The sequence below is a fragment of the Rattus norvegicus genome, chromosome 11, assembly GCF_021556685.1.
Source record: "Rattus norvegicus strain SHRSP/BbbUtx chromosome 11, alternate assembly SHRSP_T2T, whole genome shotgun sequence".
NCBI lineage: Eukaryota > Metazoa > Chordata > Mammalia > Rodentia > Muridae > Rattus > Rattus norvegicus.
Window position 1 is genome coordinate 62153292 of NC_141544.1, and position 25449 is coordinate 62178740.

General features: G+C 38.9%; 1 protein-coding gene across 4 annotated transcripts in view; it reads left to right on the top strand.

Annotated features, from left to right (window-relative positions):
- Window positions 1-25449, top strand: part of Alcam (activated leukocyte cell adhesion molecule) — a 201793-nt gene that overhangs the window by 106366 nt on the left and 69978 nt on the right. The window lies entirely within an intron of this gene.

Genomic DNA, 25449 nt, shown 5'->3' on the forward strand with positions numbered 1-25449 from the left:
ACTATGTGCTTGGAGTCATCTTTCTTACAACCTTTCCACTTCCTCTTTCACATAGATCGTTGACCTTTGAGAGAAGAGGTTTGATAAAGACATCCGTTTTAGACCTTGTCCTCCAAAGACTCTCACTCTCTGTGCATTGACCAGTTGTGGATCAATGTGTTAACCACCATCTACTGCGAGAAGCTTCTCTGATGATAGTTAGGCAAGGCACTGATCCATGGATATAGATGTTTGTCATTAAAAGTCTCATCCATCCTCTTTTTCATTCAATCATCAACACACTCCTGAAAGAACAAAGGAAGCCAAGTTTGTGCCCTCCTGAGAAAGACATGCATTACTCATTGTTAAGGCTACTGTGCCTCAAATATTTATCGTCTCATTCTTGGTCCTTCTCTGCTCCCTTACATACCTTATGTCCCCATTTACTCATTCAAAATGAGAGCTTTTTCTTGGGAGTTCTCATTTTATAACCTTGTCATGAAAATAACACCACTCCATCTGTGTCAATGGATGTGAAGAGCTGGTGAAATATACCTTGTCTGCTCCTCACAACACATGAGACCACATTGCACATCAGGAAGAAACCCTTGAAAACACTAGAGGCTTCCAATGTCTTAGATTCTTTGTGAGCAGGTTAACCTTTGATAAGAACTGAAGACCACAATCATTTTAGCTTGATTACTGAGAGAAAGAACAGGATAAAAGCTGGATTTTCAGCACAGATAGAGAAGATAGGAATGTTTAGAAAGGGGAATGTGTAAGTTGAGTCCTGGTTAGAAATTGCAGTAATGAGCCCAGGGAATAGGATTGTTGAATTCCAACTTTTAGTTTTTATTTATCTATTTTTCTTTTATCAAAAATATCTATGTTCTCATGTAACATATCCTGACTATGGGTTCCCCTCCTTCTACTCCTCCCAGTTCCTCCCCATCTCCCCTCTCTTCCCGATTCCTACCCTTTATGTCTCATTAAAAAACAGCAGGCTTCTACAGAATATTAATAAAGTAAAGCAAAACATAACACAGAAGGATAAGAGCCCAAGAAAAGGTGCAGAAAATGGATACAGATGCAGAAACATATTAATTTTCACATTAAGGAATCCCATAAAAACACTAAACTAGAAGCCATAATATATATGCAAAGGACCAAAGGACCCGTAGGGAAGATAGATAGATGATAGATAGATAGATAGATAGATAGATAGATAGATAGATAGATAGATAGATAGATAGATAGATATTCATGTGTAATAAAATTATTAAAAGAAAAAAATCTTGACACAACATTATAAGACACGAAGCCTCAAAAGATGCCACTGAGTTCATTTTATTTTGGTCATTTATTCTACTGCTGGGCATGTGCCTACCCTTAAGAGTAATTTGTTTCCCCAGTGAAAATCCCTTGGGAAATAACTAAAATTTATTTTGCAAGTGGTTATCAATTGGAAGTGATCTTCTAGGTTAAGAGTAGATGCATGTATCTTCTTACCTCTCACATCTTTGTACCCTATCTGGTACAGACCCATGATGGCCCTTTGCATGCTGCCTCAGTCTCTGTGAATTCATGGGTGCTTTGATCATGCTGTTTGAGAAGGCCTTGTTTCCTTGGTGTCCTCCATCCCCCCTGGCTCTAACAATCTTTCTGCCTTCTCTCCTGCAGGGTTCTCTGAACCATAAGGGATAAGATTTGATGAAGATTTCCCACTTAGGACTGAGTGTCCCCAGCTCCCTCCCTCTTTCAATAATATCTGGCTGTTGGTTTCTATTTGCAAACACCTACTTTTAAAGGAGAAAAATTATTAGAATATAAGTAACAATTATTTTGTATGAAGAAACTGAGGTTGCACTAAAAGTGCTCAAGACAAAGTAGAAGACATATTGCACCATAAACATTCAGAAACAATTTATATCTAAAATTACCAAATATTAAATTACCATTATGGTTGGAAACAAATTGTTACCTGAGAATAGATTTATAGGTATCTAATCAAAATAAGTGTTGAAGGCATTAAAAATTGTAGTATTATCTTAAGTTAAATAACATAACTTTTTACAGGAGAAGTGAAACTAGGGCTGCTTTTTCTTTCATGTTCTCTCCTAACTTTTAGCGACAGATTGTTGTCAAAGCATAAACACCTTTGTTAATTATAAACTTCAAGTAGTTAGCAGAAGTGATGATAGCTTCCCTTCAAATCTCTTTAGAAATCCATATTTTAAAAATAGTCCTTCTTGTGGGGGCACTTTCAAGGAGACAAATTGAGAGGTGTGATTAGTAAATGGTTTTCTACACACATAGAACACTTCACAAGTCAATGCTCAAGTGCATAATGCACTGTGGCTCTGTTTAAGTCATAATATTTGTCATTGTAGACTACATGGTAACTTCACAAGATAAATAAACAAGGTCATGCCCAAGGGATTCAGTTTATAGATAAACTAAAACTCTACAGTTCCTCCTTGTTATGTAATACCATTTTATGTTATTATTTCCAAGTCATTCTAAGTGGAAAGGCAGGGCTGGGGATGACGTTTATAGTGGAACAGTTGTAAAACAACGGGAGACTATGGTTTTGACTTTTATTATCACAGAGGAAAAGAACAGAAAGAAGAAAGAAGGGGTTGAGGGTTTAGCTCAGCGGTAGAGCGCTTGCCTAGCAAGTGCAAGGCCCTGGGTTCGGTCCCCAGCTCCGAAAAAAAAAAAAAAAAAGAAAAAAGAAAAAAAAAAAGAAAGAAGAAACAAACAAACAAACAAAAAAGAAAGAAAGAAAGAAACAAAGAAACATGAGGGAGGGAGGGAAGGGAAGAGGGAGAGAGGGAAGAAAGAGAGTAACTAGTTGATGACCATACTCCAATAGACTCAACTCTATTCCAGTAATTTGCCACGAGCTTTGTGACTAATTCAGTGTATACAAGACAGGAAAGGGATAGAAAGAAGTGAAGAGGGAAGTTGGCACTGAACAGACTGTTCTGAAATCTGAGCTAGTCCACCCTGCAGTGTAAATGTTGGTTTCCTATCTCCTTCAACATCTACAGCTCTACTAGAAGTGGTGTGACACTCACTGCAAGCATCATGTGCCTGCTCTGGCTTGCCACACCCGGACAGGCCTCTTGACATTCTTTGTATTCAACCCATTATCAGAACAGAGTGACTGAAGTTGATAAAACTTATCTTTAAGTAAGATTGCGAGGTCCTTTGTTATCAGAAGAGTTCCTTCCAGACAAGATTGCTGCTCACTCTGCCCAGAGAAGTTAGAATTCTTGTTCATTTTACACACATCTGAATGCCTGGGGATGTGGAAAAGGGAGGGACTGGGCAACATAGGACGGGACTTACAGAAATAAAACCATAAGGAGTAATCCAATAAAGGTGAGATAGGCCACAAACAAGAAAGGAACTAAACAGGATTTTCTCCTCTCTACTGTTCCCCTTACACTTTCAAGCTGTTCTTAGTGGATAAAACTTTAAAGAGAGGAATTCAGATGAAGTGCACTTCTCACCAGGACTAAGGAACACTTGAGAGGGTTCTCTCCAAACAATGACTCATTCTGGTGATGAAAGGAGGACTTAGAAACCTCACTGAATGTTTTGTGGACAAGAAATGGTTTCTATCTATAGACTCTATGAAAGAGAAACATTCTCCAGATAATTCAAAATGCTAAGCTATGTCTGTTAAGCATTCCTATTATTACAGGAGAATATGTATTTCTAAATTTTCCACCACTCTAATTTGCAATAGTTTGAGATTGCATATATTTTCTTTTTTATTTTTAATTTATCTTTTATTGGATATTTTTATTTACATTTCAAATATTATTCCCTTTCCTGGTTTCCTGTCCATAAACCCCTATCCCATCCCCCCCTTTCTTCTATAAGGGTGTTCTCCCTCCCCAACCACCCACTCCTTCCTGCCTCCCTGCTCTGACATTCTCCTACACTGGGGGGTGGGGGAGTCCAGCCTTGGCAAGACCAAGGTCTCTTCTCCCATTGATGCCCAATAAGTACATCCTCTGCTACATATGCAGCTGGACCGATGGGTCTGTTCATGTGTACTCTTTGGGTAGTGGTTTAGTCCCTGGGAGCTCTGGTTGGTTGGTATTGTTCCTCCTGTGGAGTTGCAAGCCCCTTCAGCTCCTTCAATCCTTTCTCTAACTCCTCCAATGGGGACCCATTCAATGTATATATTGTCAAAGAAAATATTTTCTATACAGATATTATAGTATGGAGGGACTGGTTTTTGATTTTCAGGTAAAAATGACAAGGGTTACTGGCAAATAAAAATCCCATTAAAAATAAATATTCTTGGCTACCATCCTATTGTCTACATTTGTTAGAACATGGGCAATGTTTATCCAAATTATTCAGTCAAAATGTACTGCAATTTCTGTTTTCATGAGTGTTCTAACTTTTCAGACTAAGATTTTATAACCGAACACATGTTGTTGGCCAGCAGAATATTTTGAGTCCTGTTGTTTGAAAGGAAGACAGTGCTATCCCTCTTAAAACAGCTATCATGTATAAGGGAGACTAATTTCTTATATTCATCATCTACTTACTGATAAAATACAGTTATAATTACTCTTACTTTTACTTTGTGAAGAAGACAAATAGTGCTTAATATATGCCTGAGATTATATAGATGAGAAGTCAAAAATATCAGAGTTGTAACCCAGACATTTCTTTAGTGAAGCATCAGATTGTGTTCATAGCTATCTATATAACATTCTATTTCTCCATCTGTGTCTTGTGGTCATTAAAACAAAGTATATAAGATTTTAGGTAGCTGTCCAAAGATGAATATGTGATGACTCAGGACTAGTCACATGTGGGAAACTCAGAAGTCACAGGGTAGAAAAGAGTCACAGTGCTGCTTCTCAAAGTTGGAAACCTAGCTGCTATCATGCTGTAGCTGCAAATCACATGGTAACCATAGGAACCAGTAAAATGGTTCTGCGCATAAAGACGCTTGCTGCCAAGGCTGACAATCTGAGTTTAATTCTCAGAACCTGTATGGTAGAAAGAGGCAACCAACAATTGAAAGTTGTTATCTGATCTTTGCAAGTGTTACATGGCGTGCTTGTACAAACTCACATATAGAATGAATGAATGAGATGTAACATAAAATTATAGGATATCATATATTAGCTTTATCATTTTCTTTTCCCATTTCTTCATATTAAACAAATGTTAACACCTCCAAGGATTTCTTTACCTTATGAATCATGAGTTGGCTTAGTAATAAATAACTCCCAGTTCTCACTTTTCTTCAGGAAAATGAATGGTGGAAGTTTTAACAGCACACCAACACTGCCCCACTTCTGAGTTAGTGAAAGTAATTAAAGTGTACTAGGGAAATATAGTGCTTAAATAACCATAAAACTGTAGGTGGACTGGGGGTGTAGTTCAGTGGTAGAATGCTTGTCTAGCATGTGAGAAGTACTGTTCTCTGTTGTCCCGCAAAGGAAACAACAACAAAACAAAGTAGAATTTTCAAGTTTCATAGTCAACTTATCTAATATCTAAGAGGTAGAAAACCTTTTACATGTGCACACATTACATATAATTTGTAAGTATTTTAAGTAAAAGGAAAAAATGATATATGTGGTACTAGTAAGATAAATAAAAAAGTTTCAAAGTCAAATTATAATGTCAAATTATAGCTACCAGAGAATAAAAGTATAAGAGAAGAGTCTTCAGAATTTTTCCTACCATAGAATTAAGGGATTTAGTAAATGAGCCCATGACTATTTAGACTGGTTTCCTTAGAGGGAGTGTTTTCTTGGTTTTTGTTTTTGTTGTGTTTGCTTATTTTGAGACATGGTTTTATTGCGTAGCCCTGACGACTGGCCTGGAACTCTCTGTGTAGATCAGATTGGCCTTGAACTCGCAGAGCTCTATCTGCCTCTGACTTTCCAGTACTAGAATTGAAGGTGTGCATCGCCAGCCCGGCATGGTGGTGCCTGATTTGCCTTAGCGCTCAGAGGCAAAGGCAAGCGAATCTCTGTGAGTTTGATGCTAACCTGTTCTACAACGTAGTTCCAGAAGAGCCAGGGCTGCTGTGAAGAGAAACCTGCTCCCTGCCTCAAAAAGAAAGTATGTATCATTAACCTGGTGACAAGTTAATTTTTTATTGATTATTTCCAAACTCCTGGTTAAAAAAAAAAACTCAGGTAAATTTAATATTGTATTATTTCCAAACATATATTGATGTCTAAAACCCTGTGTTGTTTAAAATATTTATTTGGTCCTTTAAAAATGGTCTATAAAACAAGTCATGTCCATCCTACATATGTGTTCATTCCTATTCTTTTATTGAAGTCTACACAGATGATACTGTAGTTACTTGATACTATCGTGTTCTCGAGTATACATGCGAATTATTAAGTGGGATGAGCATTAGCAAGGTTGCCAAATAAAAGCAAGTCCATTTTCCCAGGTTCCTTTTGGCAGAGAGCTGACGCGACTCTAGAAGTGCACAGATTCACACGTGACCCACTCTTCCTTCCACGCTCTTCCTCATTCTACATCCAATCAATTACAGAGTCCTCATGGAGAACAGATTTTACAATGATAATTTTAGAACTGTTGTTGTTTTACTGGATTTCAGTCTCTTTAAATTAATATGCCTCCTATCTCATAAAAAACTCCCGGTTGCTTCATCTAACAGATGCTTTGTTCCCAAACCTCGTCACCGAAGGTCGGGAAGTGCAAGTTTCCTTCACTTGTGCCCTCTGCACAAGGTCTTCATTAATGGCTTGCTGTCCTAGGACTCACTGCAACTGAAGTTTTCTAAGGTTCTTTCTAAATTCTGTGTGGGGATTTATCACCATGGTCTTTACATTGCTTCACGATAGAATTTCATCTACACAATTCCCCTCCCAATCACAAATCCTCACGAGTATGCCATGAGTCTGCATGCAAGTTTTCAAGCCAAGTTTGACTACCCAAGGTAAGAAGTAGTTTACTTTTTTTAAAATTTATTTGGTGTGCACCATACGCATGTATCTACATGCTCATATCTGTGTGTCTTAGTGTAGAATACACCGATGTCAATGTCAAATCGCTCCCTAAAAGTTGGTCCACCTTCTGTTTTGAGACGGGCTCTCTCACTGAGTTTACCCAGTTGGCGAATTGTCTAGGTGGCCATCAAGCCCAAGGGTTCTTCTGCCTCTGCTTCCCCAGGGTTGCAGTTACAGAAATGGAGTACCATGGCCATCTTTTTTTTTCTTTTTAACTTAAAAACATTTAAACATACAAAGCACGAGCAACATTGTAAGGTAATAAAATGCTAAGACTCTGGCATTAACGTTGTATGAACTAAACTTATTTCAAGAAGATTCATTGAGCATAATTTCAAGCTATCTATTCAGTTGTTCTTATGCATTCACGGCTGGAGTGGGCAATGATTTCCACTCTCTTCTTAGCTCCAATAAATAAATTACATGTGAAATTAGATCAGGCCCTCATCTTAACACTGAGATGCCTGCTGACTCTGTCGGTGAATGAAAAGGGAAGTATTAGGAGGAACGAGCGTCAGCTCTGCAGTCAAACCACCACTTTACCACAGACGGAACGTATCTTACTACCCTTTCCTTCCCAGCCAGAAAATCAATAAAAGCTTTAACCACCAGCTACGTCCAGTGATGGGAGAAGATCATTGACTTAAGACACTGCCCTCTCCTCCAGCACTGCACTCACAGGGCACCTGAACTCCTTTCCTGTCGCTCTCCTTGTACTCTTGCCCATCCTCTTTCCCCTTTTAGGCTTCTGCATTTCCATGATCTACATTTTGTGTGCGGTAGATGGTTCCGTGAAATGTTTTCAACTCAACTTTTTCCCTATTACTTCTCTAATTTTAAGACATATGAAAAAAAAATACTTAGGTGACATTAGCAGTTCAACTGTAAGAAAGGTGATTTAGAAGCAGGGGAAGGGAGGGTGCGATAGGGGGTTCCCAGAGGGGAAATCGGGAGAGGGGATAACATTTGTACTGTAAATAAATAAAATATCCAATAAATAAAAGGTAATTTTCATACAGGCCTCATTTTGTATGGTAACAACTGTACTTGAAATGTGTTGCCGTCATTATGACATCATTGTCAAAGATTCCAATATTTGGGAGAGTACAACTTCTTATTCACCGTTTCCCATGTTAGAGTTAATCATGGACCATAGAAATTCAAATGTAGCATGTTAAAATTTTCAGGAACAAACAATTCGCAAACTTCAAATTACATTGGTGAGCACCATGGTAAAGTCTTGAGCTATCTTGCTCCTTCTTACCCAGGACATGACTGTTGCTTGTGCCCAGCAGGCCTAAGCTGTGTACAGTATCCACACTGCGTGGTGCAACAATGCTGTCTCAGTTGCAAGAATGTCGTTCTATGCATATCCTAGTATTTTTGTTCGGTAACGCTTATTTATTTTTATCAGTACAAGAGTAGTGGTGATGGTTTCATGACAGCACGTTGTTATAATTGTTCAAGCAAGACTATCCTTAGATACTATTGTTAATAATCTCTTATAGGGCTTTATTTACAAAGTAAACTGTATCACAGTTACATGTGTGTGTGGGGACGTGTTCATGCCTACATGTTTGTGTGTGTATATCCGTGTATGTTTGTGTTTGTATGCGTGTCTGTGTGTGATAGAGAGAGTTGGTATCACCTGAAGATTTAAGCAGCCCCTAGGAAGTATTAAATAACCTCCCGATGAGGACTACTTTTAAAAAATCAAGGCAACTTAGAAGATTGCAAGCTGGGAATACTAATGGAAAGAATATGAGACTAAGAGCTGAAAGATTCATTTTCTTGACTGAGCTCTGACTTCAACACTTAAGATTTTCTAGTCTTCTACATCTTTAATTATACAGTGAGCAACCTACATTAAATAAACTCTAAGTCATGTCTCACTTGAATGTACAATGATTAATTTTCAAGCACAATAATAAAAATATTTAATAAAGCTAGCATTTTCTTATCTACCAACCTCACCCATTCCAGGCATAGCCAAGAGTCCTTGGGAAACACAAATGTCTGAGTAGCCAAAATAAATGCTAATGTTCGTGAACTAAGCCTTGTTCTAAGGAAACTCCAGGGGCCTCTCACTAGGCTTCTGTTTACTCTTTAAATAGCCTCTCTTTTATGTTTGATTATATTGTTTTCAAAGGCCTGGCACATTAGTGGCAAATTGGAGAGGGACTGTGAGGAAACAGACCGATATATGGAAAAGTGCTTTGTAGGTTCTGAGCTGCTGGCAGATGTTAGATGTCATTAGCCAGAATGACTGACACCTGGCAGGAACTGTGACAGAAAAGATTAACAGATCGGGTCAGAGACAGCACAGGAATTCCAAATCCTGTTTGGGTGGGCTTCTCAGAACATCAGTGAATGGGTTTACTCACTTTGATTATTTCCAAGGTAGTCCCAGATCTGTAGCCTAGTACATGCTCGTGGGAATGACTGGGTTATCATGGTAAGGCTCCTTTCCAGCCCGCAAAATACGATGTCAGGAAAACATGTAACCTGTAGCTTGCCCGAGTGCTCGCCCCTTAAAGAACAAAAATGCAAATGACACAAAAGATAGGCTACATTATAAATTCTTTGAAAATTATAGCTACATGGTCCTGGAAAATTAAATATTCTGTGTAGTTTTGAAATGTGAAGTCAGATTTTCATTGTCCCCGCGACAGCTCTGAAGATAATAATCTGTTCCCTTACGTTTGAGACCCAGGGGTCTTCTGCTTGTGGTAGGACTTTCTCCAACGTGCTCTTACCCTCGCAAGGCAATCCAAAAGTTAAAAACCATGGGGCTTGCTAACGTCCAAACCATGTGCTATGCTTCAGCAATGGAATTAAATGTTTAATAATTTGTAAGAGATAGTGACAATCAATCCAAAGGAAGCGCAAAGCATAGCTAAATTGTTTGTCACCAGCAGGGCCACTGAGATGTCTCAGCAGATAAGTGTTCTCAGTGCCAAGCTTGACCACCTAAGCCTGTTCCATATGGTAGAAGAAAAGAACTGACTTCTGCTAGTTGAACCATCACACAAAAGCACTCAACACACACACACACACACACACACACACACACACACACACGAAAAATAAATAAGCAAAAAAGAATATATACTCTATTTTTCTTATTAATTTATATATTTATTTTCAAATATATATTTATGTGTGTATATGTACATACATACATAGACATAGACATACATATATATGTACATACATACATATATAATATATATATATATTAAATACAGCACCAATTAGAAACTCAAACCAATGTGCTTTCAGTATCATTACTAATTGTTAATAGGAAACTCCTATGGTAAACTAAGAAGTCTGACATACTGTACTCAGCATTTGTCAGCGGAGTAACAGTAAGGTAACAAAAGCAATGAAGTATCAGATCTCAACAGAATATTAACCCTTTCCTTTCCTCATAGTGGGGAGTGTGCATTGGAGAACATTTAAGCTTTCTGTTCTGTAAACCAAAAGTTAGCTGTGTTGCAAGAAAGCAAGTATTTAATGAGAAAACCTTGCTTGTTTGCTCTCTTATGCTGGTGTTTTTTCGACCGTAGGCTAACAACTGATATTTCCTGTTGTGTTGCTGGGAAGATTTCAGGTTTTGGTGTATGCAGGTTTTGCCTGCATGTATGTATGTGTTACAGATGTGCGTGTGTGTGTGTGTGTGTGTGTGTGTGTGTGTGTGTGTGTTCATCCTAGTGCACGCCTGCCTCCAATCAAAGCTAGCAGAGGGTGATGGTTTCCTGGAAGTAAAGTTTCAGAGAGTGGGGAGCCACCGTGAAAGTGCTAGGACTGGAACCCTGGTCCCCTGAAGGGGCAGCAAGTGCTTCTAACCACTGAACCATCACTATAACCCCTATGGTAGATTTCGAATAAAGATATCTTATCTGTTATTCAACCTCAATGGCAGACATTTCAAAAAAGAACATATACAAGAGAGTCAGAATCTGCCATGGTGGGTGCTTGATGCTATGCTTTGGAAACACTTCTCAAGCACAGGGCATCTGAGGAGAGCATACAAAAGCGACCGAGTTGGTGAATGGAAGAGAGGCCATCAGCCAGGCAGCTGCAGGTTAGACAGATGGATTGACTTCCAGGCAGAGCAGAGCACAGTTTGCTCTATTACCCTTTTGTGCAGCTTGGACGGAAACCCAAGAACAGACTAGACTCTAAGCCTCAGTTACAAGGAACATTCCAAAGACATTGTTAGAGATACAAAAATAAACAGCTCCATGCTCTCCATACAGGAAATGCACTCTGCATCATGTTACCCTTGAAGATTTCTAGCAAGTGAGGCTGGCAACAGTTGTCATTGGCAACTATCTTGGTCATATGACACCTTGAACTGGAGTACAGATGCCACACTCCTGCAAGGTCTTTACACTTGACATCAGAGACTTGCGGTGTCCTCCATTTAAACAGAAGCATTTCCAAAACACCGGATGCTCCAATTAATTTAGAGACTTCTAGAAGGAAAGGAAAATAACTATAAATTACAAGGACAAAAGTCTGGGGCTTTTTGTGCATTTCAATTGTGGCCCCTTGGTCAAATGCTCCAACTAGTAAACACACAAAACTCAAATAAAACAGAAAGGGAATTATTTACATTCCCATTTTAGTTCTCCTATTTCCATAATCTGAAGCACACAATAAACAGGGCCTGAAGGTGTTAAAGCATTTTATATTAACAATTTTCATTTAGAAACCCAGGCACCTAACGTTGCCCGTGTTAATATTTGCTTTGGACTGTTCTGCGTATTTAGTCTCAAGCTTCTCCAAAGAACTAACACAAAAGTCCGCATTCCTGTTTGCCTAGCTAGTGTGTGATTTCACACACTGTGTATGGTACACTCCCACAGAGGCTCTGTATTAGCTGTTCTTCAAGTGAGCAGTGTACTTAGCTATGTTGGGAAATGTGAACTTTGGAGCTTGAGGAGTCAGCAGACGTACGGAAACTCTTACCGATTTTACTTTGAAAACATTCATCCTGTCTCTTTATTCACTATGTCTACCTTTATTTGTCCCCACTGCCCTATTTCCTCACAATTATATAGGAAATTGAAGTTTTGCACGGGGCTCTGGAACTCTTGGGCCTTCTCTAGCTGTGTTTGCTCCCCATTGCTAGTAACAATAACTATCAAGTGCTAAAAACCTGTGCACATAACTGCTATCCTCAAAATCACACACCATTCCCTTCCTTACCTCTACAGTCATTGTGGGATAAAATCTAAGTTCTTTTTTTTATAGTATAGAACAGAGTTTATTCAGAACATGGTGAGGGGAATTGAGAGAAAGGCAGAGAGGGAGAAGGGGGAGAGTAAAGGGGAGAGAGAGAGAGAGAGAGAGAGAGAGAGGATGACCTTGAGCACATGGAGAAAGAGTGGGGAGGAGAATGTGGAGAGGGGGAGAGCAGGAACAAGAGGTAAGAGCAAGAGCAAGAGGTCAAGAAAATCTAAATTCTTTAAGCTTTGCTTTAACCATTTTCCAGATAGCTTTCTCAGATTTCTCTCAGGTGTGTTTTCCTCCATTGCCTCTAACTAGACCCAACTCTCAGCCAGCACTGGCTGTACAGGTGAGAACCTGTGCCCCCAATTCACTGAGTTTCATCCAGATTTCTTCCACCTGATGGGGTTTTCATCCGAGAGAACTCAATACACGTGGTCCTTTCGGGGCAATGCCTTCTGCATCCTGTCCATCAATCCCTCATCCCACAATGCTGGGTGCACTGTTTCTTTTACCCTAATAAATATAAGCCAGGCAGGTACGGTGGCTAGCAATTAGTGCGGACATGGTGCCTGGCAATTACTTCTTAACAAAACTTAATGCATAGTTATCTGTACATTAGTGATAACACTGTGGACTTGATACCATCATTGGCCTTAATGTTATAGCCAGACTATATAAATACACACTGGTTAAGTAACTACTAGAGATTGTCTGGCTTGTGTGGAATGAAGCTTGGTACAGGTCCACACATGCTGAGCACAAGGACCATGCTTTAGCTGCAAGTGCAGTTTGACTGGTGTGGCCGTATACAGTGCGTTCTGCAACTTTTTCCAGATCCTTTCCATCTCTCTACCCACCCAACTTTATGTCACCTTTCCCCACCCCTTCTCTTTCAAACACACACACACACACACACACACACACACACACACACACACACACACTAATAATAATAACAACAGCAACAACAATAATAATGATGATAATGATGCAAAATGCCCAAATGCCCAAATAAGACAAAACAAAAACCTACTAAAAAAAAGTCATTGAGCTTTTTTTGTGCTGGCCAACTACTTCTCAGCATGGTTCCTGATCTGGACAGTGTCTAATATACCTAATAAAATTCCACTGAAGAACTGAAGAAAACTAGTTTTCCTGTTGTCAAAAGGTATCAATTCAAGATAGCAACTTGTTAGAGGTGGGACCCGTAGCCCACACCTCTCCCCCTGTCTCTTTCTGTCTTTGTCTCTCTCTGTGTCACTCTATCTTTCTGTCAGTCTCTTTCTCTCAATATCTCTGTCCCTTTCCCTCCCCTCCCTCCTTCACCCTCCCTCTCCCTCTCTCTCTCTCTTCTCTCTCATCTAGAACCACCTTCTTGACCCTGAACCCATGAGCTCATGAAAACCTTGTTGTGCATGCTGCCACAGTCTGTGGGAGATCACATATGTATCCGCGTGTTGTGTTACCTTTGAGTTACCTTTCACCTCTGTCTCTTAAAAATCTTTCTGCCTCCTCTTCCACAGATACCATTGAGCTTTGAGTGGAGGACTCTGATGACAACATCCCATGTAGGACTGAATACTTCATTTGTTTGCATCCTGTCCAGTTGTAGGCCTTTGTGTTCATTTCTATCCACTCTGAGAAGGAGCTTCTCTGATGAAGGTCGAGCATGGTACTGATCTATGGGAATAGCAGAATGTCACTAGTAATCTTCTATTGCTATGATTCTTTTAATTGCTATGATTGCTATGATTGCTTAATGGTAGCAGTGGGGTTTTCCCTAGACCTATATAATTCCAAGTCAGTGGCCACTTTAGTATTGTCTGATATGGGTAACCTCCTTTAGTGGTCCTTAAATCCAATCAAAATAAAGTGGGTCACTCCCACACCCTTTGCACCACTATGACACCAGCATATCTTGCAGGCAGGTCTCTGTTCTAGCTCTCATGACTTGTATCTGGGTGATATTCATTGTTACCTTTCTCCTCCGGTAGCATGCATAGAACTTCCCTTCACTATGGATGCTAATCAGGAGGAAAGAAGCTTCTAGTTGTGCACCAGCTTGACTTCTCCATGTTCAATGATGTGTGTAAGTGATGCCTTTAGAAATAGGGGCTTACTGTCAGGTTGTGAGAAGCATCTGAGAGCCTTGGCAACCACCTATAATGTTTGAGGAGTCCATGGGACAACCCCTTGGCCAATGACTCAACAGAATGTAATGCATCTGGAACTGGAGGTTTTACTTGGTAGCACAATATATCTACTGAAATACTATATTGTAGCTTCCATATATCTTTCAAGAAGCCTTTAGTCTTTCTGTTCCTCCCCATATTTTCTTCTTCACCCCTCTCTTCCACAGCCCTTCATACCCAGTCTTTTTGTAACACTATATTCTGTTTCTCCTTTCTTGGGAGATTTCCTCCTCGGGTTCCTTACTCGATATTTAACATTGAGATGTGTTTCATTTGTAGCACACACAACTAAAAGTTAAAAGTTAACATTCATATTTAAAAGGAAACATGTAGTATTTGTCTTTTGGGACTGGGTTACCTCATTCATGATGTTTTTTTCCTAGCTCTATCCATATAACTGCCGATTTCGTTATATCATTGTTTTCAACAGCTGAATAATATTCTACTGTGTAAATGTACCACATGTCCATTAGCCATTCATCAGCTGGTGGACATCTAGGTTGCTTCTAATTGCTTGTTGTTATAAACCAAGCAATGGTTAGCATGGATAAGCAAGCATCTCTGTAGTAGTGTGTGCAGTAAATTCTGAGAATTGAGGAATATTTACCATGATCAATAATAAAAATGTCTTTCATTTCAATGACATATACTACAATATTTTTATCAGGTCAACAAATGCCATTAAATTTAACATACACTTACTCTGCTTCCTTTTTCAGACATTTTTCATATATTTATATACACACACGTGTGTGTGTGTGTGTGTGTGTGTGTGTGTGTGTGTGTATCAGAAATTGTTTAATGTTACAAAGGTTTAGGAGAAAATAGCAAACTTCCACGATTATATGTTTCAGAAATTCAAGTCTGTTATATTCATAGAACATATTTTCAAATTGACAGCTGTTAGTAGAGATGCTGTGCTAGGCATTTCTTCATGGGAAGTCTCCCAAGCTTTCAATTTAGACCACATTAGAGGAGGCAGAGAGAGTTTAAGAGTCAGAGGGACTGGAGGACATCAAGAAAATAATCGTTACAAGCAAAACTGATATGAACTCACAGAGACTACAGCAGCGTGCTCCAGGACTACGTGGTTCTGCACCAGGTCCTCTGTGTATGTAATATAGCTTTCAGTTTAGTTTTTTTTTTTGGGATTTCTGAGAGTGCGTACCAGTGGGTCTCTGAGTCTATGCCTTTTCTCAGGCTCTTTTTCTTCATTTGGTTTGTCTTGTCCAACTCAGATGTGTTAGTTTTATTTTGCATTGTTGTCACTTAGAAATCCGTTTTCTGATGAGACACAGAAGGAAAGTAGATGTGGATGGGAGGGAGGTGGAGAGGAATTGGGGAGAGTTGAAGAAAAGGAAACCAGGAATTAGGATTTATTATGCAAGGAAAATATCTATTTTGAATAAAAGAAAGCAATAAAATTAGAGACAAAACCAGATATGTACACAAACAAGTCTCTGAAGACATACTAATGACCTAGAAGACATTTCCGATTTTACGTATTAGCAGACATATAGTGATTATCAGATTTATAAGTTAAGAATTGGATTCTTTTAGAAAAAACTTTAACCTATGTGAGTGATGTTCTTATCTGTTCTGAACATAGGAGATACTGAGGCAGAATAAAAATTTTGTAATGCGTAGATGATAGATAGATAGATAGAGAGAGAGAGAGAGAGAGAGGTAGATAGATATAGATAGATAAATAGATGATAGGTAACTTGAAAAGCACCATTGGATTTTTCACAGAGTGGCAGAGTCCAAGCATTCTCTTCTTCTGTGTGTGGTTTGTTTGGTTTGCAGTGAATCATTTCCTGGGGGAAGTTTTAGTTCTTTCCTGATGAGATTCATAAACAAAACATGCTATTACCTGCAGTCCTTCCTGGAACTCTTAATAGGTCATATCTATAACCTGGCATGCTTTGAACGTGTAAGAAACAGTGAACTCTTATTTAACCCAAATGACACCATTGCCTTTAAAAGCTGTTAAAAATAGCAGTGCCAAAGAGGCAATATTATAATATCCAGTTAGGGGAATTTCAAGTGTCATTATCTCCCTAAGCAGTAACCATGAGTAGATTTGCAAAGACATTGTCTCTTTTAAATGGAAATCTAAAGTGCATCTATTATCACCTCAGTGGGATAGGTAATATGTAGGAAACAGCCTCCTAACAGCAGTGGAGACAGCACTACCAGGCCCCTCCCACCAGACAGGTCTGGATGCTGTTGGATCTCAACACTCATTGCCTGCAAGTTCAGCACTAGGACTAGGTTCATCTATGATGAGCGCTCCCTCCCCAGAGTAAAAGAATTTAAGTCAGACTCTCCAAATATACTATATCTCAAAAGATAAAGGAATTATGTCCATTATCACTTTTCATCCTGATCAAGTATTTCGTAAAGAACCTGAATGGAAGTGAAGGTTCTCATAGACTTCTTTCAGCCACCCTACCATTACCATCTTTTCTCTCTCACAGTCAGCTTCACATTAGTGTGGCACATTTGATAAAATCCATGACCCAATATCATTGCAATACTATTAACTAAAGTCCATAGGTACATAGTTTTTCCTCTCTCTCTTTTTTTTTTTTTTTTGGACCATTTAGGACTTTGATGTATATTTAATAGCATATATGTATCTTACAGTGTCCGAAGAATTTCAGTGCCCTAAAAAGTTTTTCCACTGCTTGATCTGGTCATTCATTTCATCCTCCCAGGAACCTACTGATCAACTACCAATCTACTCATTACTTTCTCCTTGGCTTTGTCTTATCTACAAGTCACACGGCAGTTTTATGCAATAAATAGACAGCCTCTCCAAGTGGCCTCCTTCATTTACCCATGTATATTTCAGGTTGCTCCATGTCTTTCCACAGCAGACTGCCTATCCCTTTTCAGTGTTGAGTAGTGTGCCCCTGGGTAGATGTCGCACAGATCACTTAACGCTTCCTGCAGTTGGTGGCTTCCCAGTGTGGGAAACTAAAACCTTCTATGAAAGGTTTGTACATGTTCGTGTGAGCACAGATAATTTCAAGTCATTTAAAAGGCACGATCGCGAGCAGTAGTTTAGATGCACAGGAATACCAGTAGGCTTTGAAACTGGAAACTTCTAGTTCCAATTCTAAGCTGGATCTTTCAGGGTTTTTCCTGGTGGTCAGCCATTCCGTCTCTGGTGATGTAAGTGCTACAAATGCATACAAGGATCTTCTGTTCACTGACGGTATTTTCCACATTCCTGTGCCTTATCAGTTCTCTGATTCCTGTTAGGAAGATGTCTAAAGCTTGATCATGTAAGGCCTCTGTCTTGCCTTCCAATTAGATGAACTGCTTGCAGCAAGACTTACATTTACTGGCAAACATACTCATCCCATTGAGAAATGTGATCACATGAAATAACTAAATTCCTTTCTAACCTCTCACATCCATAGTTTTCAAAACTATTTGCAAATAAGTATGTACAATTTTAAATACCTTTGAAGGGTATAAATTAATTGTCCATAAGAGAAAATGGATCAATAACATTGAATTATTCTCTGTTAAATATGAGACTTGTACTTTAAAAAAAATATTCATTATTTTGGTTATTTACATTTCAAATGTTATTTCAAATGTTATCATCCTTCCCAGTTTCCACTCCAAAAGCTACATGGCCTTGTCTGGCATCAATGGGAGATTTGAACTTTTATTTTTGAACTCTAGATATACCTTACCCTGGTTTGATGATGGTGGTATAGTCTTTGGGCTTTGTGTGGTAGATTTTAGGCATATTTGTTCGTTATGCAAGCAATTTTGCTCATCTCACAGGATTTTTGTGACGATAACTCCTCCCCTAAAGTTACAATGCATGAAGGCACCCACAACAAAACAGTGGACACAGCTTGAGGACTCCTATGAAAGAATAAGGGGAAGGATTATGTACCCCAAAGGGTTTAGGGACTCCACTGGAAGACCAATAGAGTCAACTAACCTGGACCCTTGGGGATCTGAGAGGCTGAACCACCAACCAAAGAGCATATGCAGGCTGGGCTTAGGCCTCCCTGCACATATATAAAAGATGTACAGCTTGGTCTTCATGTGAGTTCCAAACATCTGGATCGGGGGCTACCCCACAACTTGTTACCTCTCCTTGGACTGCCTTGTCTAGCCTCAGTGGAAGAGGATGTATCTAGCCTTTCAGGAACTTGATGTGCCAGGGTGGGGGATATCCAGGAGGTTCCCCACCTTCTTAGAGGAGAGGGGAAGGATTGTGGGAGGGGTGACTGTGAACAGAGCAATGAGCAGGATATGAAATGAATAAATGAAAATTGATTAATTATATTTTTTAAAAGATGTTACTTGATGCAACTTAATTATTTAATTAATAAATCATAAAGTAAATAAAATTGTAATGCATGAGAATGTTACAACTTAGAAAATCTGATAAATTACATACTACTTATTATTTAAAATACCTTAGGACTATTTAATATGTTCTTTCTTGTACATATTGATACAGCACAACATTGAAATATATATATGTTTTTCTGTTTTCAAACCAATGAACATTTTCATCACCTCACTAGTTACTGTTTTGGTGTGTGATAAGAATACCTGATATTTCCTCTGTAAATTTTCTTTCTATAAAATACAGTTTTAAAAAATAATGTTACTAACTATAGTTATCAGTATACTTTATATAGATATGAGTTAATATTCTTTCTAGTAGCTTTGATTTTCATTTCTCTTCTTTAAGACATTAAATACTTCTGCATGTTCCTACAGGTCATTTCTAAGTTTTTTTGGGCAAATTGTCTATATTTGTAGCCTCTTCCCCCGTTTTTAATTTACCATATTCTTTACTATGTACAGTGAATCACTTCTGAATTTTGGATTAGGGAATTGTTGGGTCTTTTTAGAGGGGGGTGGTTCTTTTTAAATTTTGGATATTAATCTTGTACTAAATATAATGTTTAAAATATCTTCTGCTAAATCTTAGAATTATTTTTCATTACAAAGGTTTTCTCCCTGATGGCTGATTTTTGATAGATACTTTATAATTTAATATAATTCTGTCGGTTTGTTTACCTGGAATTTAGTGTCAAATCCAAAAGTAGTTTTCCAAAACCAACATCAAGAATGTCTCACCTCTGTTTTCTTTTTTTTTTTTTTTTTTTTTTTTTTTTTTTTTTTTTTTATTAACTTGAGTATTTCTTATATACATTTCGAGTGTTATTCCCTTTCCCGGTTTCCGGGCAAACATCCCCCTCCCCCCTCCCCTTCCTTATGGGTGTTCCCCTCCCAACCCTCCCACCATTGCCGCCCTCCCCCCATAGTCTAGTTCACTGGGGGTTCAGTCTTAGCAGGACCCAGGGCTTCCCCTTCCACTGGTGCTCTTACTAGGATATTCATTGCTACCTATGGGGTCAGAGTCCAGGGTCAGTCCATGTATAGTCTTTAGGTAGTGGCTTAGTCCCTGGAAGCTCTGGTTGCTTGGCATTGTTGTACTTTTGGGGTCTCGAGCCCCTTCAAGCTCTTCCAGTTCTTTCTCTGATTCCTTCAATAGGGGACCTATTCTCAGTTCAGTGGTTTGCTGCTGGCATTCGCCTCTGTATTTGCTGTATTCTGGCTGTGTCTCTCAGGAGCGATCTACATCCGGCTCCTGTCGGTCTGCACTTCTTTGCTTCATCCATCTAGTCCAATTGGGTGGCTGTATATGTATGGGCCAAATGTGGGACAGGCTCTGAATGGGTGTTCCTTCAGTCTCTGTTTTAATCTTTGCCTCTCCCTTCCCTGCCAAGGGTATTCTTTTTCCTCATTTAAAGAAGGAGTGAAGCATTCACATTTTGATCATCCGTCTTGAGTTTCGTTTGTTCTAGGGATCTAGGGTAATTCAAGCATTTGGGCTAATAGCCACTTATCAATGAGTGCATACCATGTATGTCTTTCTGTGATTGGGTTAGTTCACTCAGGATGATATTTTCCAGTTCCAACCATTTGCCTACGAATTTCATAAACTCGTTGTTTTTGATAGCTGAGTAGTATTCCATTGTGTAGATGTACCACATTTTCTGTATCCATTCCTCTGTTGAAGGGCATCTGGGTTCTTTCCATTTTCTGGCTATTATAAATAAGGCTGCGATGAACATAGTGGAGCACGTGTCTCTTTTATATGTTGAGGCATCTTTTGGGTATATGCCCAAGAGAGGTATAGCTGGATCCTCAGGCAGTTCAATGTCCAATTTTCTGAGGAACCTCCAGACTGATTTCCAGAATGGTTTTACCAGTCTGCAATCCCACCAACAATGGAGGAGTGTTCCTCTTTCTCCACAACCTCGCCAGCATCTGCTGTCACCTGAGTTTTTGATCTTAGCCAATCGCACTGGTGTGAGGTGAAATCTCAGGGTTGTTTTGATTTGCATTTCCCTTATGACTAAAGATGTTGAACATTTCTTTAGGTGTTTCTCAGCCATTCGGCATTCCTCAGCTGTGAATTCTTTGTTTAGCTCTGAACCCCATTTTTTAATAGGGTTATTTGTTTCCCTGCGGTCTAACTTCTTGAGTTCTTTGTATATTTTGGATATAAGGCCTCTATCTGTTGTAGGGTTGGTAAAGATCTTTTCCCAATCTGTTGGTTGCCGTTTTGTCCTAACCACAGTGTCCTTTGCCTTACAGAAGCTTTGCAGTTTTATGAGATCCCATTTGTCAATTCTTGATCTTAGAGCATAAGCCATTGGTGTTTTGTTCAGGAAATTTTTTCCAGTGCCCATGTGTTCCAGATGCTTCCCTAGTTTTTCTTCTATTAGTTTGAGTGTGTCTGGTTTGATGTGGAGGTCCTTGATCCACTTCGACTTAAGCTTTGTACAGGGTGATAAGCATGGATCGATCTGCATTCTTCTACATGTTGCCCTCCAGTTGAACCAGCACCATTTGCTGAAAATGCTATCTTTTTTCCATTGGATGGTTTTGGCTCCTTTGTCAAAAATCAAGTGACCATAGGTGTGTGGGTTCATTTCTGGGTCTTCAATTCTATTCCATTGGTCTATCTGTCTGTCTCTGTACCAATACCATGCAGTTTTTATCACTATTGCTCTGTAATACTGCTTGAGTTCAGGGATAGTGATTCCCCCTGAAGTCCTTTTATTGTTGAGGATAGCTTTAGCTATCCTGGGTTTTTTGTTATTCCAGATGAATTTGCAAATTGTTCTGTCTAACTCTTTGAAGAATTGGATTGGTATTTTGATGGGGATTGCATTGAATCTGTAGATTGCTTTTGGTAAAATGGCCATTTTTACTATATTAATCCTGCCAATCCATGAGCATGGGAGATCTTTCCATCTTCTGAGGTCTTCTTCAATTTCTTTCTTCAGTGTCTTGAAGTTCTTATTGTACAGATCTTTTACTTGCTTGGTTAAAGTCACACCGAGGTACTTTATATTATTTGGGTCTATTATGAAGGGTGTCGTTTCCCTAATTTCTTTCTCGGCTTGTTTCTCTTTTGTATAGAGGAAGGCAACTGATTTATTTGAGTTAATTTTATACCCAGCCACTTTGCTGAAGTTGTTTATCAGCTTTAGTAGTTCTCTGGTGGAACTTTTGGGATCACTTAAATATACTATCATATCATCTGCAAATAGTGATATTTTGACCTCTTCTTTTCCGATCTGTATCCCTTTGATCTCCTTTTGTTGTCTGATTGCTCTGGCTAGAACTTCAAGAACTATATTGAATAAGTAGGGAGAGAGTGGGCAGCCTTGTCTAGTCCCTGATTTTAGTGGGATTGCTTCAAGTTTCTCTCCATTTAGTTTAATGTTAGCAACTGGTTTGCTGTATATGGCTTTTACTATGTTTAGGTATGGGCCTTGAATTCCTATTCTTTCCAGGACTTTTATCATGAAGGGGTGTTGAATTTTGTCAAATGCTTTCTCAGCATCTAATGAAATGATCATGTGGTTCTGTTCTTTCAGTTTGTTTATATAATGGATCACGTTGATGGTTTTCCGTATATTAAACCATCCCTGCATGCCTGGGATGAAGCCTACTTGATCATGGTGGATGATTGTTTTGATGTGCTCTTGAATTCGGTTTGCCAGAATTTTATTGAGTATTTTTGCGTCGATATTCATAAGGGAAATTGGTCTGAAGTTCTCTTTCTTTGTTGTGTCTTTGTGTGGTTTAGGTATAAGAGTAATTGTAGATTCGTAGAAGGAATTCGGTAGGGCTCCATCTGTTTCAATTTTGTGGAATAGTTTGGATAATATTGGTATGAGGTCTTCTATGAAGGTTTGATAGAATTCTGCACTAAACCCATCTGGACCTGGGCTCTTTTTGGTTGGGAGACCTTTAATGACTGCTTCTATTTCCTTAGGAGTTATGGGGTTGTTTAACTGGTTTATCTGTTCCTGATTTAACTTTGATACCTGGTATCTGTCTAGGAAATAGTCCATTTCCTGAAGATTTTCAAATTTTGTTGAATATAGGTTTTTATAGTAAGATCTGATGATTTTTTGAATTTCCTCTGAATCTGTAGTTATGTCTCCCTTTTCATTTCTGATTTTGTTAATTTGGACGCACTCTCTGTGTCCTCTCGTTAGTCTGGCTAAGGGTTTATCTATCTTGTTGATTTTCTCAAAGAACCAACTTTTGGTCCTGTTGATTCTTTCTATGGTCCTTTTTGTTTCTACTTGGTTGATTTCAGCTCTGAGTTTGATTATTTCCTGCCTTCTACTCCTCCTGGGTGTATTTGCTTCTTTTTGTTCTAGAGCTTTTAGGTGTGCTGTCAAGCTGCTGACATATGCTCTTTCCTGTTTCTTTTTGCAGGCACTCAGCGCTATGAGTTTTCCTCTTAGCACAGCTTTCATTGTGTCCCATAAGTTTGAGTATGTTGTATCTTCATTTTCATTAAATTCTAAAAAGTTTTTAATTTCTTTCTTTATTTCTTCCTTGACCAGGTTATCATTGAGTAGAGCATTGTTCAATTTCCACGTATATGTGGGCATTCTTCCCTTATTGTTATTGAAGACCAGTTTTAGGCCGTGGTGGTCCGATAGCACGCATGGGATTATTTCTATCTTTCTGTACCTGTTGAGGCCCGTTTTTTGACCAATTGTATGGTCAATTTTGGAGAAAGTACCATGAGGAGCTGAGAAGAAGGTATATCCTTTTGCTTTAGGATAGAATGTTCTATAAATATCCGTTAAGTCCATTTGGCTCATGACTTCTCTTAGTCTGTCGACATCACTGTTTAATTTCTGTTTCCATGATCTGTCCATTGATGAGAGTGGGGTGTTGAAATCTCCCACTATTATTGTGTGAGGTGCAATGTGTGTTTTGAGCTTTAGTAAGGTTTCTTTTACGTATGTAGGTGCCCTTGTATTTGGGGCATAGATATTTAGGATTGAGAGTTCATCTTGGTGGATTTTTCCTTTGATGAATATGAAGTGTCCTTCCTTATCTTTTTTGATGACTTTTAGTTGGAAATTGATTTTATTTGATATTAGAATGGCTACTCCAGCTTGCTTCTTCTGACCATTTGCTTGGAAAGTTGTTTTCCAGCCTTTCACTCTGAGGTAGTGTCTGTCTTTGTCTCTGAGGTGTGTTTCCTGTAGGCAGCAGAATGCAGGGTCCTCGTTGCGTATCCAGTTTGTTAATCTATGTCTTTTTATTGGGGAGTTGAGGCCATTGATATTGAGAGATATTAAGGAATAGTGATTATTGTTTCCCTTTATATTCATATTTGGATGTGAGGTTATGTTTGTGTGCTTTCATTCTCTTTGTTTTGTTGCCAAGACGATTAGTTTCTTGCTTCTTCTAGGGTATAGCTTGCCTCCTTATGTTGGGCTTTACCATTTATTATCCTTTGTAGTGCTGGATTTGTAGAAAGATATTGTGTAAATTTGGTTTTGTCATGGAATATCTTGGTTTCTCCATCAATGTTAATTGAGAGTTTTGCTGGATACAGTAACCTGGGCTGGCATTTGTGTTCTCTTAGGGTCTGTATGACATCAGTCCAGGATCTTCTGGCCTTCATAGTTTCTGGCGAGAAGTCTGGTGTGATTCTGATAGGTCTGCCTTTATATGTTACTTGACCTTTTTCCCTTACTGCTTTTAATATTCTTTCTTTATTTTGTGCGTTTGGTGTTTTGACAATTATGTGACGGGAGGTGTTTCTTTTCTGGTCCAATCTATTTGGAGTTCTGTAGGCTTCTTGTATGCCTATGGGTATCTCTTTTTTTAGGTTAGGGAAGTTTTCTTCTATGATTTTGTTGAAGATATTTACTGGTCCTTTGAGCTGGGAGTCTTCACTCTCTTCTATACCTATTATCCTTAGGTTTGATCTTCTCATTGAGTCCTGGATTTCCTGTATGTTTTGGACCAGTAGCTTTTTCCGCTTTACATTATCTTTGACAGTTGAGTCAATGATTTCTATGGAATCTTCTGCTCCTGAGATTCTCTCTTCCATCTCTTGTATTCTGTTGGTGAAGCTTGTATCTACAGCTCCTTGTCTCTTCTTTTGGTTTTCTATATCCAGGGTTGTTTCCATGTGTTCTTTCTTGATTGCTTCTATTTCCATTTTTAATTCCTTCATCTGTTTGATTGTGTTTTCCTGGAATTCTTTCAGGGATTTTTGCCATTCCTCTCTGTAGGCCTCTACTTGTTTATTAATGATTTCCTGTGTTTCCCTAAGTGTGTTCATGTCTTTCTTGAAGTCCTCCAGCATCATGATCAAATATGATTTTGAAACTAGATCTTGCTTTTCTGGTGTGTTTGGATATTCCATGTTTGTTTTGGCGGGAGAATTGGGCTCCGATGATGGCATGCAGTCTTGGTTTCTGTTGCTTGGGTTCCTGCGCTTGCCTCTCGCCATCAGATTATCTCTAGTGTTACTTTGTTCTGCTATTTCTGACAGTGGCTAGACTGACCTATAAGCCTGTGTGTCAGGAGTGCTGTAGACCTGTTTTCCTCTCTTTCAGTCAGTTATGGGGACAGTGTGTTCTGCTTTCCGGCGTGTAGTTTTTCCT